The following is a 17493-nucleotide window of genomic DNA, read 5'->3' as shown; positions in this document are numbered from 1 at the left end:
CCAGGTTGATGAGTGCTTCACGGGCAGGGACCCCGGCTGGTTCTTCTCCCATCAGACCTGGCCCTCACCCTAGGCCCTTAGGCGGGGTTGTAGGGATGGAGAGCATTCCTTAATTGAAGGACGCTTCTTACAGACACGTGCTTTTCTGATTTAAGAGACTGAATGTTGATCAGCCAGAGGGAATATCAAAGTATAGTGTCAGAAAAGAGCAGTTCACCTTGTGCTGTTGTGGGAATCTCTGATATCAGTCAGTTTGTTAAATACTGAGTTATTATACGTGAAATACCAACAGCGTGCTGGGTAAAATAACGGTTCTCCAAGGATCTCGACACCCTAATCCCTGGAACCTGTGAACATGTTCAATAGGAAAAGGGAATTAAAGTTGCACATGGAATTAGGTTGCTACTCAGGTGACTTTAAAAGAGATTATCTTGGGGGCACCTGGCTGGTTCAGTCTGTAGAGCATGTGACTTGTGATCTCAGGGCTGTGAGTTAGTGAGTTCGAGCCCATGTTGGTTGTGGAGCCTACTTAGGAAAAAAAAGATAATCCTGGATTACCTGGGTGGGCTCAGTGTAATCAGGGCCCCCTAAAAGGGGTGTGTGCTATAGAATCTGATTGTAGCTAAGTTCCTGGACTCCTGAGGGTCTCAGATTGTCTTGAATATCATCTTTGGTTAATGTTTCATCGATAAATTCCTTTCTATAACAGATCTAATTATATCCGTTTTCTGTGTTATTAGCTATAGTGAAAGAAAGGTATTTTCACTGAATGCTTGTATAACTCAGGTGCTTTTTATATATTACCATATTTAATGTGCTAAATAACCCAAGAAGTTGGTATTATTAAATCCATTTATGGATGAGGAAACAGGCAGGGTGGTTAACTTATACAAGGTCACATTGCTAGGAACTTGGCAACCCTGAGTTTTTACTGCACATTAAAAAAAAAATTATGAGGTGTGACATTCTCACTTTTGCAAGGCACGCTCATGGCTTCTGTTGTCTCATAGTATGTTGTATAAAGTCTTGCCTTGAAATCTGAAAGTTGGAGATTATTTTCTTTATTTTTTTAGTGATTTTATTTATTTGAGAGAGAGTGCACGTCCGCACAAGCCCAGGAGAGGGGGAGAAACAGGCTCCCCACTGAGCAGGGAGCCCAATGTGGGGCTCCATCCCAGGATCCCAGGGATCGTGACCTGAGCCAAAGGCAGGCACTCAACCAACTGAGCCACCCAGGTGCCCCTGAAAGTTGAAGATTAAAAGTTAAGCAGGAGTCCAACAAAATTTTGAGTGTATTTTGGTCTGTTTCCTTTCTGCTTTTTTTTCTCCCCATGCATATGTATGTTGTAGTTTCCCACAGCAGCAATCATAGTTTTGGTGGTTTTTTTTTTTAAAGATTTTATTTATTTATTTGACAGAGCCTACAAGTAGGCAGAGAAGCAGGCGGTGGGGGGTGGGTGGGAGCAGACTCCCTTCTGAGCAGAAAGCCTGATGTGGGGCTTGATCCCAGGACTCTGGGATCACAACCTGATCCGAAGGCAGAGACTTAACCCATGGAGAAACCTAGGTGCCCATTAGTTTTGGGTTTTTAAAAAGAATTTTACATTATGTATTCTTCCATATCCTGTGTTTTTATAATTATTATCTTTAATAGGCAATAGGTGGTGTCCATTTTTTTTTTTATTGTTACAAGTAATGCTGAAGGAACGGTTTCTAGCTGGGACAGGCTGTTCTCTTGGTGGAGAGCAGGAGCCCAATCCAGACCACACAATCCAGTTAAAACCTTGGCTTGGAGGTGCTCGGCGCTGTACCTGCTTCATTTCCATTAGTCGGTGGGTGTCCTAGGGCCAAACCCAAGTGGGGGACATGTACTTCTCTCCCCTGACGATTGAAAGGATGAGTAATCCTATTACACAGAGGAAGAAATAGTTGGGAATAACGATCCCATCTGCCACCGGGAGGGGAATAAGATGATTAGAGCTAGAACCTAAAAATAGAGATAAATAAAAGTAGCAGGTAGAGACAGACAGGTGGCTTGTGATTGAGCAGAGGCTCTGTCTTCAGGTGTCTCCTCTTTGGTGACATGTAAGAATGAAAAGAAATGACGTCTTGGAAGCCTGCTGTGCTCCACCCCCCTCCATGTGAAAGGCTGCCTGCAAATATGAGTTCCCTTTGATGGTGTAATTTTGTCATGGTACTTGATAGGCTATTTTTGTGTCTGTCTGGATGGAACTTGGCTTTATTGGGTTTTAACTCAAAAACAGTGCTGTGGATTTTCTAGTCATTGAAGAACAGATGGGCCTAATTTCTGGATAATTCTCCCTCAGTTTCTTTAAAAAGTATACAACCACTGGGGAGCTAATGTCAAATTCCTGACCCCATTTCCCAAGCCACCCGAAATCAACATTTCCAAGGTGGGAGCTTGTTGGAAGGGCCCCATTTGGGGCCCAACCTGTGACCTGACTGAATTGGATTCTCTATTTCAGAAACATCCCCAGGGCATTTGTATCTACATTAAAATCTGAAGAGCACTGATCTCTTCCAGGGGCGCCTGGGTGGCTCAGTGTGTTAAAGCCTCTGCCTATAGCTCAGGTCATGATCTCAGGGTCCTGGGATCGAGCCCTCCCTCAGGCTCTCTGCTGAGTGGGGAGCCTGCTTCCTCCTCTCTCCCTGCCTACTTCTCTGCCTATTTGTAATCTCTGTCTATCAAATAAATAAATAAAATCTTTAAGAAAAATGCTCTTCTAGGGGCACCGGGTCTTTTAGTGTCTGCCTTTGACTCAGGTCATGATCCCAGGTTGCTGGGATGGAGCCCCGCATCGGGCTCCCTGCTCTGTGGTGAAGCCTCCCTCTCTCTCCCACTTGCCCCTGCTTGTGTTCCCTCCCAAACCGTGTCCCTCTCTGTTAAACAAATAAATAAAATTTTAAAACAAATGCTGTTCTATTTTTAATTTTCTTTTTAGAGGGGGATGGGGGAGGGGCAGAGGGAGAGAGAAAGAGAAACTTAAGCAGGCTCTGTGCCCCAGAAATGCTGTTTTAAAAGAAAAGTTTTCTTGGGATGCCTGGGTGGCTCAGGTGGTTAAGCATCAAACTCTGGATTTTGGCTCAAGTCATGATCTCAGGTTTGTGTGAGCCCGTGTTGGGCTCTGTGCTGGGCACGGAGCCTGCTTAAGGTTCTCTATCTTCCTCTTCCCCTCCTCCCCTACCTCTTAAAAAAAAAAAAAGAAAAGCAAGTTTTTGGAATTATTATTGGCCTTTCAGTTTCACCTTAATGAATACAATCAATAATATTTAGGTAAGACTTTTTAAAAGCCGCCTTTTAGGGTATGTAGTATTTAAAATGGGCATAGTTAGATAAGAATTTAGAATTGTTTTTCTCTTTTCCAACTTCTTTTTTTTTTAAGATTTTATTTATTTATTCAAGAGAGATAGAGAGGCAGAGGGAGAAGCAGGCTCCCCGCTGAGCAGGGAATCTGATGCAGGACTTGATCCCTGGCCCCGGAATCTGACCTGAACTAAAGGCAGAAGCTTAACCGTCTGAGCCACCCACGGCACCCTCTTTTATAACCTCTAAGGAAAACATGTATTATTACCTAGAAGGTTTAATTTTGATTGAGCTTCTGGCCCATGACCTTTTGTTGGGCTTATTTGAATTTTAGAAATCTTAGATTTGAAGGGCTCAAACTCCCAACAGTATTAGAAATACTCTAACATGTAATGTTTTAGAGTCTTTGGAACAAAACAATAATTCTTCAACTAAAGAATCTCTTGTTATCTGGCCCTGTTATTTGAGAGTAATCTTGTTCTTGAATTTTTTTTTTTATGTGTAGATTGCATGTCTAAGGACCTAACTCACTGGAGGGTACAGACAGATGCTGAATGAAGTGGTGTTTGTTTAAAAATCCTTCACAAGCTCTCAGATGCCCAACCAGTGTAAGGTGTTCACCTAGTTTTAGGGCAAACCACAGCCTGTGGGGCCATATTTGTATCCGTGTTTATAAAGTTTTTTTTTTAAAGATTTTTATTTATTTGTCAGAGAATATGACCACAAGCGGGGAGTGGGGGGCGGCAGGCAGAGCAGACAGGGAGAAGCGTACTCCATCCCAGGATCCCGGGATCATGACCTGAGCTAAAGGCAGATGCTTAACCAACTGAGCCACCCAGGCATTCCTGTAAATAAAGTTTTATTGGAACACATCCATACCCATTAATTTACTTCATCCTTAGAAAAAAGGAGTCAGCCTAACATTTAATAGGTTTCTCTTTTGCTTCTTCCACACAACATGTTGTATTAGGGCTCTGAGCACAGGTTAAATTCACTTTGCCACTTTTTGGAGTTATCTTATTTTTTAAGTCATTCAAACAGTCCTTTGCAAGGTACTGAAGACAATGCTGTCCTCAGCTGCTGACTTCACACAGATGCAGTAGTTCATCAGTGAGCTGTGTATTCTGTGTTTCGTGGCTATATGCTACTTCCCTCATGCAGCCCAAAGAATCTTTATCTTTTGGAACCCACTAACGTTAGGCTCTTCCTTCCCTGGGGTGCCGCCTTGTGGTAGGCTGTGGGTCCCTCACTGACAAGCTCCCGCGCTGGTTAGTCATGGAGGAAAGTGAGTCAGCCCGTGTGATTCATCGCAAATTCAACTCAGAGTAACAAACCCCAGCATACACCTCAGAGATCATGAATCATTAGACTGAGACAACCTGCTGGTGGATACAATTTGGAAAAACATCCCTATTGAGATTTTTCAATGCTTTCCCCTCCTACTATAAATGGGCTTAGAGTAAACATTAAGAATAAAGAAGAAAGACATTACTCATTTGGGTTTTTTGGGGATTCAGTCTTGGTTTTAGCTAACTCAGTATTCACACTTTGTTCTGTACGGTTTTGTGTGTGTATGTATTTTAAAACTAAATATATGTATTTTAAAATCATATAAAAATAAAAATATATACACATGCATTTATATCTATATCTCCATGTATTTTGAGCGTGTACATGTATGTGTGTAGCTAATCCTCATTTCTGGTAACCTTGTTACAGAAAGTTAAGAGGCTGTCACTATACCTTTTATGGGCCCACTCTGTATCTGGATTCCGTCCTGTGAAAATTTTACTCAGGTGGGTGTTAATCCATCGCTTATTTATGAGTCCACAAGCAGAAGAACCTTCATGCAAAAAACCCCATCCATTTTTTTTCCACCTAAGTTATTTCTAGGGCAAATATGTTGACAAAGCATAGCAGTCCACTACATTCTCAAAATCCGCATATAGATACTGTTTATTTGCAGTTATTGTCATGGGAGAAAAATACACATGTCCTAAATAATTGTTTAGCTATACACGCTGGGAGTTAATGTCAATTCCAAACTACATTAATAATGAGCAAACTTATGAGCCAGCATATTTTGCTATAGCTTTTTCACTTGTCCACCTGTATGGAGATAGAGATGCGTTATTTGTAAGAATTGACAGATCTGGGGTGGATTCAGCACAAATAGCACTTTAGAGACATTTGAAACTATGGTATTCAGCTAAGTGTTCCCATAGTTTGAAGCTATATTCGTTGCTGAGTGTTGCCAAGGATCCTAGTTCTTTGAGCAGCTTGCAGGAGAGATCTGTGCCGTTGCTATGTGCAAAAGCCCTAGAATAAGCAAATGGGAAATGATATCAGGGCAGGTAAATATTACTACAGTAATGACTTATTTCTATAGGAGAAATTTGAAAAACAAACCTAGAATCCTTGGAATATGGCTAGAAATGCGTGTTGCACAAAATGGATAGTACAGAAAAATGAAAATCAGGCTTCTGATATTACTTAAGAGTTACTTTTCTTTTTGATATGGTCTAATTGAAAATGTTATGTTTTGAGTGACTTTTTCATGTCCTGTTGAGCATGGATAAGATCACAAGAGAAAGCGCAGAGACCTGAAAGAAAGTCTCAGCGTTCCATTTTTTTTCTTAGCATGACAGTACCAAAATATGCTCGTCATATGAAATATAGTGTTCTAGAGAAGCTAATTGTATGGCTCCTTTAATTCTATTATATCAAAGAAGTCTTGATTATGAAATTATTTTCTTTTTAAGATTTACTTACTTGAGAGAGAGGTTGTGATAACACAAGCAGGAGTGGCAGAGGGAGAGAGAATCCCAAGTAGACTCTGTGCAGAGCATGTAGTCTGACATGGGACTCGATCTCACAACACTGATATCGTGACCTGAGCCGAAATCAAGAGTCAGACTTTTAACTGGCTGCGCTACCCAGGTGCCCTGATGTTGAAATTCATTAAGTACAGGCTGGATCTCTTGGGTTGCCCTTTATCTGACTCTTTCATTTTCAGTAGGATAAGAAATGGGGCCACACCGTTATTAAAGCAAATTTTTTGACTATGAAGTATTGACAATTAGGTTTCTTCGCTGTCTTGTCTTCTGCTGTGGTGGTCTTAACCCTTGCTGCTTATTAGAATCACCAGTTGAAAGTTTTACAAAATACAGATACCTGTGTTCTACTTCAAATTTCTGGTTTGGTTCTGATTCAGAGTGGAACATGGGCTCGCGCGTGTGTGTGCATGTGCGTATGTGTTTAAAGTACCCATGTGGCTGGAATGTTGAGATAGGGTTGAGAATTACTGTTCTAGACCCTTAACAAATCTTTAACAGTTAACCACATCATACTGATAGTTTGTAAAATGACGTAAAAAATGTACGCTCAGGTAGATGGCACCAAGTTATGTCCAGAGCGTCTGGTAGTCTTAGAGTTGTCTGCTCCTCTGAACTTCTGGGATTTTAGCCCCATGTACTGCGGATGATGTCTAATTAATGGTTATATTTGCCAACTTAGTTGAAACACTTAGCCAGGAAACCCGTTTGTGAAAAGGGGCCAACCTGGTGGGGTGGGATATCACAGTTGTTAAGAGATGGCTTCACTCAGCAGAATGCCGGTCCCCCAGTTCTACACTGAGAAATTTCTGTAATAACAATCCTGTGAGATTGGTTTTATTTCATTGGGACAACTCAGGACACTAAGGCTTAAAGAGAGTACCTCATGAGGAGGGGGTGGGGCTAGGATTTGCGGGCAGATCAGTTTGTCTCTTAGACACACGCTTTTTCCCTGTTACCACACTGTTTCTCACGGGTTGAGTGGGTCTTCCACGGCCTTGGTTGCTTGTGCTATGGCACGCGTAGGACTAAGATGGACTCCGTGCTTGTGGGCAGCTCGTGTTGCCATAGCGAATACCAGTGTATTTGAACGTGTTTTGGCTAATGTGAATAAATGGATAGGTGACAGGTATGTCCTTAAGCTTTCAGACTGTGAAGACTCTGTTAATTTTATGTATGAGTTCTACTGTGGTTGTCTAACATATATATGTAAAAGGGTTCTTAAAATTCTTTCCAGAGAAGAACTGTTGGAGTAGCCTACTAAAACCATATTTATTGAATGCATTAAATGTAATTTATTGAGAGTTCTGTAAAACTTGTCATCTCATAATGATTTCAATTGAGGTAGTTCCTGATGATCGACTTTTATTAACTGAATGACTGGTAATGCCTTTGCTCAGAACTTGACGTGTCAGGTCAAGACTATAAACTTCCTAATAATAATAGGGAAGTACCCACCTTCTAGTTAGAGCAGAGATAATTACAAAAGCAATTTTCATTTACCAGCCTTCTGTTATGTGAAAAGACACTGATCTAATCCTCATGAATTAAGTGGAATTCTTATTTTGCAGTGCAGAAAACTAGACTTCACTAAAAACAAACAAACAAAAAAACCTTCCCAGGACTGCAATGCTAGTATGCTGTAGAGCTAAGATTGAAACTTAATTTTTCTGACTCTAAAACCATGCTTAAAAGCTGTCCTGGTAAGGAGACTCTTCCTTCCTGTTAGTCCTCTGTTTTCTGTTTTTTTGTTTTTGTTTTTCTAAATAAAGACATTTCACTTGAAGTGTGTCTTCAAAGTGATTGTTCCAAATTAGCTTATCCTTATGTCTCAAAGAGCCATTTACCATATGGATCTCCCTTTTCCCCCATTTGGTAGCTGGTTCTTTGGGGATTTTTCACAACCTCTTATGTATGTATGCGTGTATATGAAATACAATATACATGCAGAAATGTGGCGGAAACGGAGATGCTGTAAACAAGCACCCATCTAACTGCTACCAAGGCTAAGAAATGGAACCTGGAAGCCCTCTTCCTCCTCCTCCAGTCATTATCCCTTTCTCCCAGAGATACCCTGACTTTATGAAACTCCCTTTTTAAAAAATTTTTAATTTTTAATTTTACTTTTTAATTTTATTTTAACTTTTTAAAAAAATTTTATTACCTAAATATCTCTAAATCATGTAATTTTGCCTGTTCCTGAGCTTTATGGGTGTAGATTAATATAGGATATACTTATGTATCTGGCCTTCTTTGCTCAATAGATTCCTTAATACCATTTTCTGCATAGGGATTGTGCACATATTTTGTTAAATCGATTTTGGTATACTGGTTCTATTTTTATTTGTATTTGTCAGTTTTATGACTAACAGTTGCTTCTATATAAAATTATTTCTTTTGAGGTTTGATGTTATGGTCAGCAAGGTTGGTAATAAAAATCCTTTAAAGTTGTAATAATAGTGAGGCCTTTGATTTTATTTTTTCTATGAACATAGTATTCTTATCTGTAAATAATACCCTTTTTTTTTCTTTTTTAACTCCTATCTTTTTCTTGCCTTATTATCATGGCCAAGACTTAGTACAGTGTTGATATCCTGTCTCATTCCATTTTTTTAAAGGGAGTGCTTTTGATATTTTACCAGTTAGTATCATGTTTATTACAGATTTTTGGCATGTATCTTCTTTAAGAGTAGGAATTTCCCTTCTGTTGCTCAAGTTATTTTTTTTAATCAATAGATGTGGCTTTTTCTGTATCGAGATGAGAACATGATTTCTTTTAATCTGTTAATATGGTCAGTTAAATTGGTAGACTTTTATTTGATTATAAATTCAATTAACCACCATATCATACATCATTCATTTTTATATATTGGCCAAATTTTTAAAAAATTAAGGGTGGAGTCCCGATTTAAATTCAGTTTGCTCAGGATGTTATGAGACTTTTGCAATAATGGGGATTTGATGTGCCTAATATTTTCTGTAAGATTTTTGAATCTGGGATCAGGAATGATACTGGCCCATAGTTTTCAACTCTTGCACAGCTCTAATTGTGTTTTTGTACTTGGCTCAATCTAAACTCCAAGCTGTGTAAAGTGCCCTTTGCTCCTGTTCTCCAGAAGGATTTGTGTAATTTAGCCTTAAGTCTTGTGTTAAGTGTTGTTGCTTCCTTAAATTTTTTGTTAGAACGTGATGGTGAAGCCATCTAGGTCTGCAGTTTATTTATTTGTTTACTTATTTATTTACTGTGGGAAGGTTTTTAATTACTGATTCAGCTTAAAGGACTGTTCAGGTTTTACATTTCTTGGGACTATTTTAGTAAGTTGGATTTTTTTCACAATTTTCCCAAGTTGTCCAAAATTTTAAACTTTGGGATAAAGTTGATTTACATATGCTCTTTAATTGTCATCACGATCGGCAGTTAAGTCTTTTTTCTCCGTTTTATTCCCCAGTCTTCATTCAAAGGTTTGGCATGTTTATTAATATTCTCAAATGGCCAGCTCACACCTTTGCTGACTGTCACTGTTTTATGCTTGTTTTCTATTGAATTTCTGCTTTTATTAGTATTTTCTTCTTTGTGTTTTCTTTGGCTTTGTTTTGTTCTTAATGTTTGGAGATACATACTTATCTTTGTAATGTTTAGCTGCTCTTATTTTCTAACATACATATTTCTTTTCCTTTCTTTCCTTCTTTTTTTTTTTTTTAAAGTAAGCTGTACACCCAGTGTGGGGCTTGAACTCATGTCCCCGAGATCAAGAGTGTTACATGCTTTACCAACTAAGCCAGCCAGGTACCCATCTAACATATATATTTCTTGTTTTAAGTAGTTATGGCTTCATCCCACAAGTTTTTAAAATGTAGTAAATATGTTATACAGTTTAAAATATTTTCTGGTTATTACTGTTTTCTTTTTCTTTGACCTATGAGTTACTTAGATGTTATTTAATTTTCAAATAAATTGGGGTTGATTTAGTTCTCCTTGACAACACCATTTCTATTTCCTTTAGTGTAGTTCTGCTAGTGATGATTTCTTTTCAGTTTTTGCTATTCTGAAAATATTTTTCTCACCTTCATTCTTAATATTTTATTTATTTGACAGCAGAGGGAGGGGCAGAGGGAAGGGAGACAGGCAGACTCCCCACTGAGCGGGGAGACCCACATGGTGCTCAGTCCCAGGGCCCCCAAGGTTATGACCTGAGCCAAAGCAGATGCTTAACCAACTGAGCCACCCAAGCGCCCCTAAAGATTTTTACTTTTAAGTAAGCTCTATGCCTAGTGTGGGGCTCAAAGTCACAACCCCAAGATCAAAAGTTGCATGCTCCACAGACTGAGCCAGCCAGACACCCATCCCTAATAATTGCTGCTTTGAATGTAATTTGCCTCTTTTCTCTGGCTCCATCTAAAATTTTTTTTAAGATTTTTTATTTATTTGACAGAGACCACAAGTAGGCAGAGAGGCAGGCAGGGAGAGAGGAAGGGAAGCAGGCTCCCCGCTGCACAAAGAGCCTGACAGGGGGCTTGATCCCAGGACCCTAGGATCATGACCTAAGCTGAAGGCAGAGGCTTCAACCCACTGAGCCACCCAGGTGCCCCTCCATCTAAAATTTTATCTGCATCTTTAATTTTCTGCATTTTTACTGCGTTGTGCTGAAAGCATAGATTTTACTTACTCCTTTTGGGTTTATTAGGGTTTCTTGAATCTGAGAGTGGAATCTTGAGTGAATTTTGGAAAATTCTCAACTGTGTTCTTTCTATATTCCTAGCCGATTTTTTCATTCCTCCATCTCTAACGAAATATGTGTTACTCATTTTCATGTGTTCTCCATATGTCCTTCTGTTTCAGTTACCTGTTCTTGCACACAAGTCACTAATAAGTAGTAGCTTGGAACAACAGCCATTTCATTAAGATTCTGTGGCACCTGCATGGCTCAGTTAAGCGTCTGCTTTCAGCTCAGGTCATGATCCCAGGGTCCTGGGATCAAGCCCCGCATCGGGCTCCCTGCTCAGCAGGAAACCTGCTTCTTCCTCTCCCAATCTCCCTGTTTGTGTTCCCTCTCTCACTGTGTTTCTCTCTGTCAGATAAATAAATAAAATCTTAAAAAAAAAAAGATTCTGTGGGTAGACTAGGGCTCAGCTTGATGATTCTTCTGCTCCTGCTTGCGATCTGTCAAGAGACTGCAGACAGAAGGCATCCGGGGCTTAAACCTTGCAAATGCTTTCATGGATATGTCTGGTGCCCTTGATGGAGATATCTGGAAGGCTGATCTTGACAGGAGTGACAGGAAATCTTCGTGTCAGGAGTATGTCTTCTAGTGTCCACTCCTTATGGCCTCGCCATGTAATCTCTTCCTGCTTGAAGAGATTCTTCCTGCTGTAATGTCTTCCTTCCTTCTTCTCTTCTTACATGATGATTCTGGGCCCCTAAAAGGGATTTCAGAAAAATGGAAGTGGTCAGGCTTTCTTAAGACATAAACCCAGAACTGGTACTGGATCACTTTGACGTCATTCCTTCAGTTAAAGCAACCAATACTTGGGGGCACCTGGGTGGCTCAGTGGGTTAAAGCCTCTGCCTTCAGCTCAGGTCATGATCCCAGGGTCCTGGGATCGAGCCCCACATCAGGCTCTCTGCTTAGCAGGGAGCCTGCTTCCCCATCTCTTTCTGACTGCCTCTCTGCCTACTTGTGATCTCTGCCTGTCAAATAAATAAATAAAATCTTAAAAAAAAAAGAATAAAAAGCTAACCAGGACTTGAGAGAGCCAACTCAGATTTAATGTGGGAGGGCAGGACACAAGTTCATGAATACTAGGAAGCCTGGTGCACTGTGCCCTATCTTTAGAAACTAGCTACCATACCTCTTATCCCTGCTCGTTTGTCCATCCCTATGCCTCTCTCTCGTTTATTCTGAATCTCCCCAACTTATTTTTCAGCTCGCTAATCCTTTCTTCATCTGTTGAGTTTCTAATATAAAAAGATTGATTTTCACATGGAGAATAGATACTTCCTTCTTGTCCAAACCCATGTCATTAAAAAAAATTGGTTTCCAGTCCCCTACTGAGTTTTTTTTGTTGTTGAAGATCTTATTTTTAAGTACTCTCTATATCCAGTGTGGGGCTCGAACTTACAACCCTAAGTCAGGAGTCACATGCTCTTCCAACTGAGTCAGCCAGGCGTACCCAATGCTACTGACATTTTTTTTTAAGATTTTATTTATTTATTTGACAGAGAGAGATCACAAGTAGGCAGAGAGGCAGGCAGAGAGAGAGAGGAGGAAACAGGCTCCCTGCTGGGCAGAGAGCCCGATGCGGGACTCGATCCCAGGACCCTGAGATCATGACCTGAGCCGAAGGCAGCGGCTTAACCCACTGAGCCACCCAGGCGCCCGGTACTGACATTTTTAAGTTTGGCTTTTAGCCCCTTGAATATGTTAAGAGTAATTATTTTACAGTCCAGTTAGGACAGTTCTAGTATTTGGAGTCTTGACTTTTTTTTTCTGTTGTGTCTTATTTCTGCTTTTTCTTGCCCATGATTGCTTTTCTTTCTGTGTAAATGGTTATGTTTGATTATGTTTGGTTATTGTGCTTGAAAAGCTAAGATGCCTTACGCCTCTAAGAATGTTTTTGTTTTCTGCTGTCAGGTGCCTAAAGGTACTAGCTTTCTGGAATCCTCTTATTAATCCAAGTCATCTGAGCCACCCAGATGACATGAAGCCTGGCTGTAAGCCCACATGAGGGGTGGTTACTTGCTGTTCACTGTGTTTTTTTTTTTTTTTAAATCCCCACATGAGGTGGTCTACTCTCATTGGGCCCTAACCTCTGTTTTTTTTCTCCTCTTGAGGCCACCAGAAATCACCTTCGTCCTCCTATTTTCCAAGGGTATCAGCAAATACAGCCATGTTTTCGCTTTTGTCTTTTTTACTTGCCAGCAACATGACAAGGTTAGTTTTATAGCAAGAAGTGCATCTCTTTCAAATCCAAATGAACAACTTATTAAGAATTTGAAAGCCCATTGCTTCTCGGCCTTTTGGCTAAGATCAAGTGAAGAATTTGAAAGCCCATGATGACAAAAAATAAAAGCTCAGTTAACAGGCCTCAGCAGAGGTCACCTGGCTTGCTATCACACGTAACTCAGATCATTCTTTTCTTTTTTTAAAAAAAAAGATTTTATTTGACAGAGAGAGAGATGACAAGTAGGCAGAGAGGCAGGCAGAGAGGCAGGCAGAGAGAGAGAGAGGAGGAAGCAGGCCCCCTGCTGAACTGGGAGCCTGATGTGGGGCTCAATCCCAGGACCCTGAGACTATGATTTGAACCGAAGGCAGAAGCTTAACCCACTACGCCACCCAGGTGCCCCAGTTAGATCATTTTCTTAAGGGGCAAGTCCCCACATCCACCCCAGTTACAGTTAACTGTAGATGGATGTCTACATAGGCTTTTATACATTTCATCATGCCAAATTTAACTGTATCTGAGCGAAACTGCCCCATCTATATCCTCCCACCTACCTTGAGACTTGGTACTCAGTGATTTCCTACAGTTTTATTTCTGTTCCCCGCCCCCCCAGAGATTCTATTTAAGGGGCATCTGGGTGACTCAGTCAGTTAAGCGTCTGCCTTCAGCTCAGGTCATGATCCCAGGGTCCTGGGATCGAGCCCCACATCGGGCTTCTTGCTCAGTGGGAAGCCTGCTTCGTCCTCTGCCTGAGACTTTCCCTGCTTGTGTGCTTGCATTCTCTCTCTCTCTCTGTCAATGTGAGGCTTGACCCCAGGACCCTGAGATTGTGACCTGAGCTGAAGGCAGACACTTAACCGACTGAGCCACCCAGGGGCCCCAGTTGCTTCTCACAGTTTTAACAGTAGTTTGATATCTGTTAAGATATTTTCTTCTACTTTTCTCAGCTGTTATTTTCTGTGAGTGCATTGGCCCTTGACGGCCTGGTCCATCATTACTGAAAGTAAAAGGTGATAGAATTTTTAGGATTGATTAGCTTTTTAGTCCGTTATTCCTTTAGATTTTAAGTACATTCTTTATACATCGAGGTAATACATATTAATGGTGATCTTGGAGGACCGATAACTTGTCATACCCCCAGTTTAATATTTGTTCTGGTCAGTGTTGGCTTCCTATGTTTTGCCTCCTCCTTAAACTCCTTTACAATCTTAGACCATTAGAAGATCATTGTAGGCACCATCTGAGTCATTCCTTTTCTTTTTTTTTTAAAGATTTTATTTATTCATTTATTTGAGAGAGAGAGAGAGAGCACAAGCAAGCAGAGAGAGAAGGAAGCAGACTCCCCGCCAAGCAGAGAGCCCGATTCGGGGCTCTATCTAAGGACCCCGAGATCATGACCTGAGCCAAAGGCAGAGGCATTAACCCACTGAGCCACCCAGGCACCCCTGAGTCATTCCTTTTCAATATGTGTCTCATGCTCCTCTTGCATTAGAATTATCGGGGGAGATTATTAAACATGATCTGGTCTGATGACTGCAGTTTTCATATAAGGAAACATGACAAAAACAGTTAAGTGCGTTGAATTTAAAGTTACGACTTAATTTATTCAGATATGGTTACATTTGGCATGATGGAATGTGTATGTAGAGGTCTGTCGAAAGAGGTGGGCTTCTTGCCATGAAACTAACCTTGTCATGTTGTTGGGAAGTAGAAAAGGTGAAGCTAGAGTGAAACCATCCATCTCAGGAGGGAGGTGACCTTTGGCAGCCCTCCTTCTAGGAAGGCTGCAACCATTCTCTCTCAAGCCTTCTTACCAATCTGCTAGCTCCTGAGACAAAGCACCTGTCCTGCCAACATCCCTTTCTGGTATTCAGGCTGTGGATGGAATGACTTGAGGGTGAAGTTGACATCGTGTTAGAGTTACCTGAGATCTCCAGCTGGTGGGTCAAGTTAAGAGTCTGTTAAGGTTTCAGACGCCTGGGTGGCTCAGTTGGTAAAGCGACTGCCTTCTGCTCAGGTCGTGATCCTGGAGTCCTGGGATCAGGTCCCATATCGGGCTCCCTGCTCGGCAGGGAGTCTGCTTCTCCTGCTGACCTCTCTCCTCATGCTTTGTCTCTTTCATTTTTACTCTCTCTCTCTCTCTCTTTCAAATAAATAAAATCTTTTTTCCTTTAGAAATATACCTTTTTCGGGACGCCTGGGTGGTTTAGTTGGTTAAACAGCTGCCTTTGGCTCAGGTCATGATCCCAGCGTCCTGGGATTGAGTCCCACATCGGGCTCCTTGCTCGGCAGGGAGCCTGCTTCTCCCTCTGCTTCTGCCTGCCATTCTGTCTGCCTGTGCTCGCTCTCTCTCCCTCTCTCTCTGACAAATAAATAAAACCTTAAAAAAAAAGAGAAATATACCTTTTTCTTAAATTTAAAGATTTTATTTATTTATTTGACAGACAGATCACAAGTAGGCAGAGAGGCAGGCAGAGGGAGAGGGAGAAGCAGGCTTTTCGCTGAGCAGAGAGCCCGATGTGGGACTCGATTACAGGATCCTGAAATCATGACCCGAGCCGAAGGCAGAGGCATTAACCCACTGAGCCACCCAGGCGCCCCTCAAATAAATAAAATCTTAAAAAAGAACAAAAAACCATCGGGCTCTCTGCTCAGCAGGAAGCCTACTTCCTCCACTCACTCTCTGCCTGCTTCTCTGTGATCTCCATCTGTCAAATGAATAAATAAAATCTTAAAAAAAAAAAGAACAAAAAACAAACAAAAAAGAGTCTGTTAGGATTTCAAGGATTGCTCCTTTGTTACTCTAGTTGTTTTCCATTTTTGTTGTTCCTAGGAACTTGCTTAAGCTTGTTACTGTTTTCTTCTTTTTGCTTGCTGTTTTGATTTACTCTTGTTGCCCTTCCCTCCTCTTCCTCCGTACCCTCAGGATGCCCAGCCAGTCGTATTCCTTTAGTGGAGGGGGAAAGGTGGCAAGAAAAGCGTCAGGTGACCGGAAGTCTTTCCTCTTTCTGACCTTCGGGGACTTAGCTTATTTCTGGAAGCCTTGGGTTCTTCACATCCAAAATGACAGATTAGATGATGTTTATACTTGAGCTGTCCGTTTCTTAAGAAAATTCTTTTTTAAAAAAGATTTTATTTATTTGACAGAGATCACAAGTAGGCAGAGAGGAAGGCGGGGGGCGGGGGTGGGGAAGCAGGCTTCCCGCTGAGCAGAGAACCCTGGGATCATGTCCTGAGCCGAAGGCAGAGGCTTAACGGACTGAGCCACCCAGGCACCTTCTTAACAAAATTCTTTAAAAATTGGACATCTGCTATAGACTGAATACTTTTGTCACCCCCCCAAATTCATATGTTAAAATCCTTTTTTAAAAAGATTTTATTTTTAAGTCCTTTCCATACAGAGTGTGGGACTCAAACTCAAAACCTTGAGATCAATAGTCATGTGCTATACTGACTGAGCCCGGAGGTGCCCCCATATGTTAAAATCCTAACCCCTGAAGTGGTGTTGTTAGGAGGTAGAACCTTTGGGAGGTGATTACATTATGAAGGCATTGCCCTCACGAATGGGATCAGTGCCCTTAAAAGAGAGACTCCAGAAAGATCTTTGCCCACCTTCCGCCATGTGAGGTTGCTTCAAGAAGATGGCTGTCAGGAAGCCGGTCCACACCAGACACTGACTCTGCTATCACCATAACCTTGGATCTTGGACCTCTTAGCTTCCAGAATCTGTGAGAATAAATGTTTGTGTTTACGAGCCATCCAATTTATGGTGTTTGTGTTCTAGCAGCCTGAATGGACTAAGACAGCATCCAAGTAGTAATACTGTGTATTCACTTGGATAGCTTGAGAATCTCTGAGTTTAAAAGCATCCAGGCGGAAGCTAGACATTTGGGAGCCAATGGTGTATATAGATGGCATTCAAAATTGTGAGCTCTCGTGAGGCCACCAAGGGAGGGAGCTGTAGAAGAGAAGAAAAACCAGCTGAGCACTGAGCCCTGGGACACCCTCCTGTTGATGGTAAAGGCACACAGAAGGAACCAATAAAGACTGAACAGCTGTGGCCAGGAAAGCAGGAGGAGAACCAAGAAAATGGAGTGTCTTGTGAGTCAGATGTGAAATGTGTTTCAAGAGGGTTGTGTTAGATGCAATGGCTAGTTTAGGTAAGGTAAGGACAGAAAGTTTACCATAGGAGGTCATGGTGGATCTCGATAAGCACTTGGTGAAGGGATGGCCTGGAGTGGGGGACATGCTTTAAGAGAGTGGAGGGGTAAGAATTAGCAAGTATGGGAACAGAGCAGTGGGGGTGTTGCTGAAATGGACGGGACATTAGGTCAAGGTTTTCATTTTTGTTTTTGAGGTAGGAGAAACCAAGTAATTATAATGTTCTTATGC

Source organism: Mustela erminea, chromosome X (assembly GCF_009829155.1).
Source record: "Mustela erminea isolate mMusErm1 chromosome X, mMusErm1.Pri, whole genome shotgun sequence".
Classification (NCBI taxonomy): Eukaryota; Metazoa; Chordata; class Mammalia; order Carnivora; family Mustelidae; genus Mustela; species Mustela erminea.
This window is presented reverse-complemented; position numbering follows the sequence as displayed.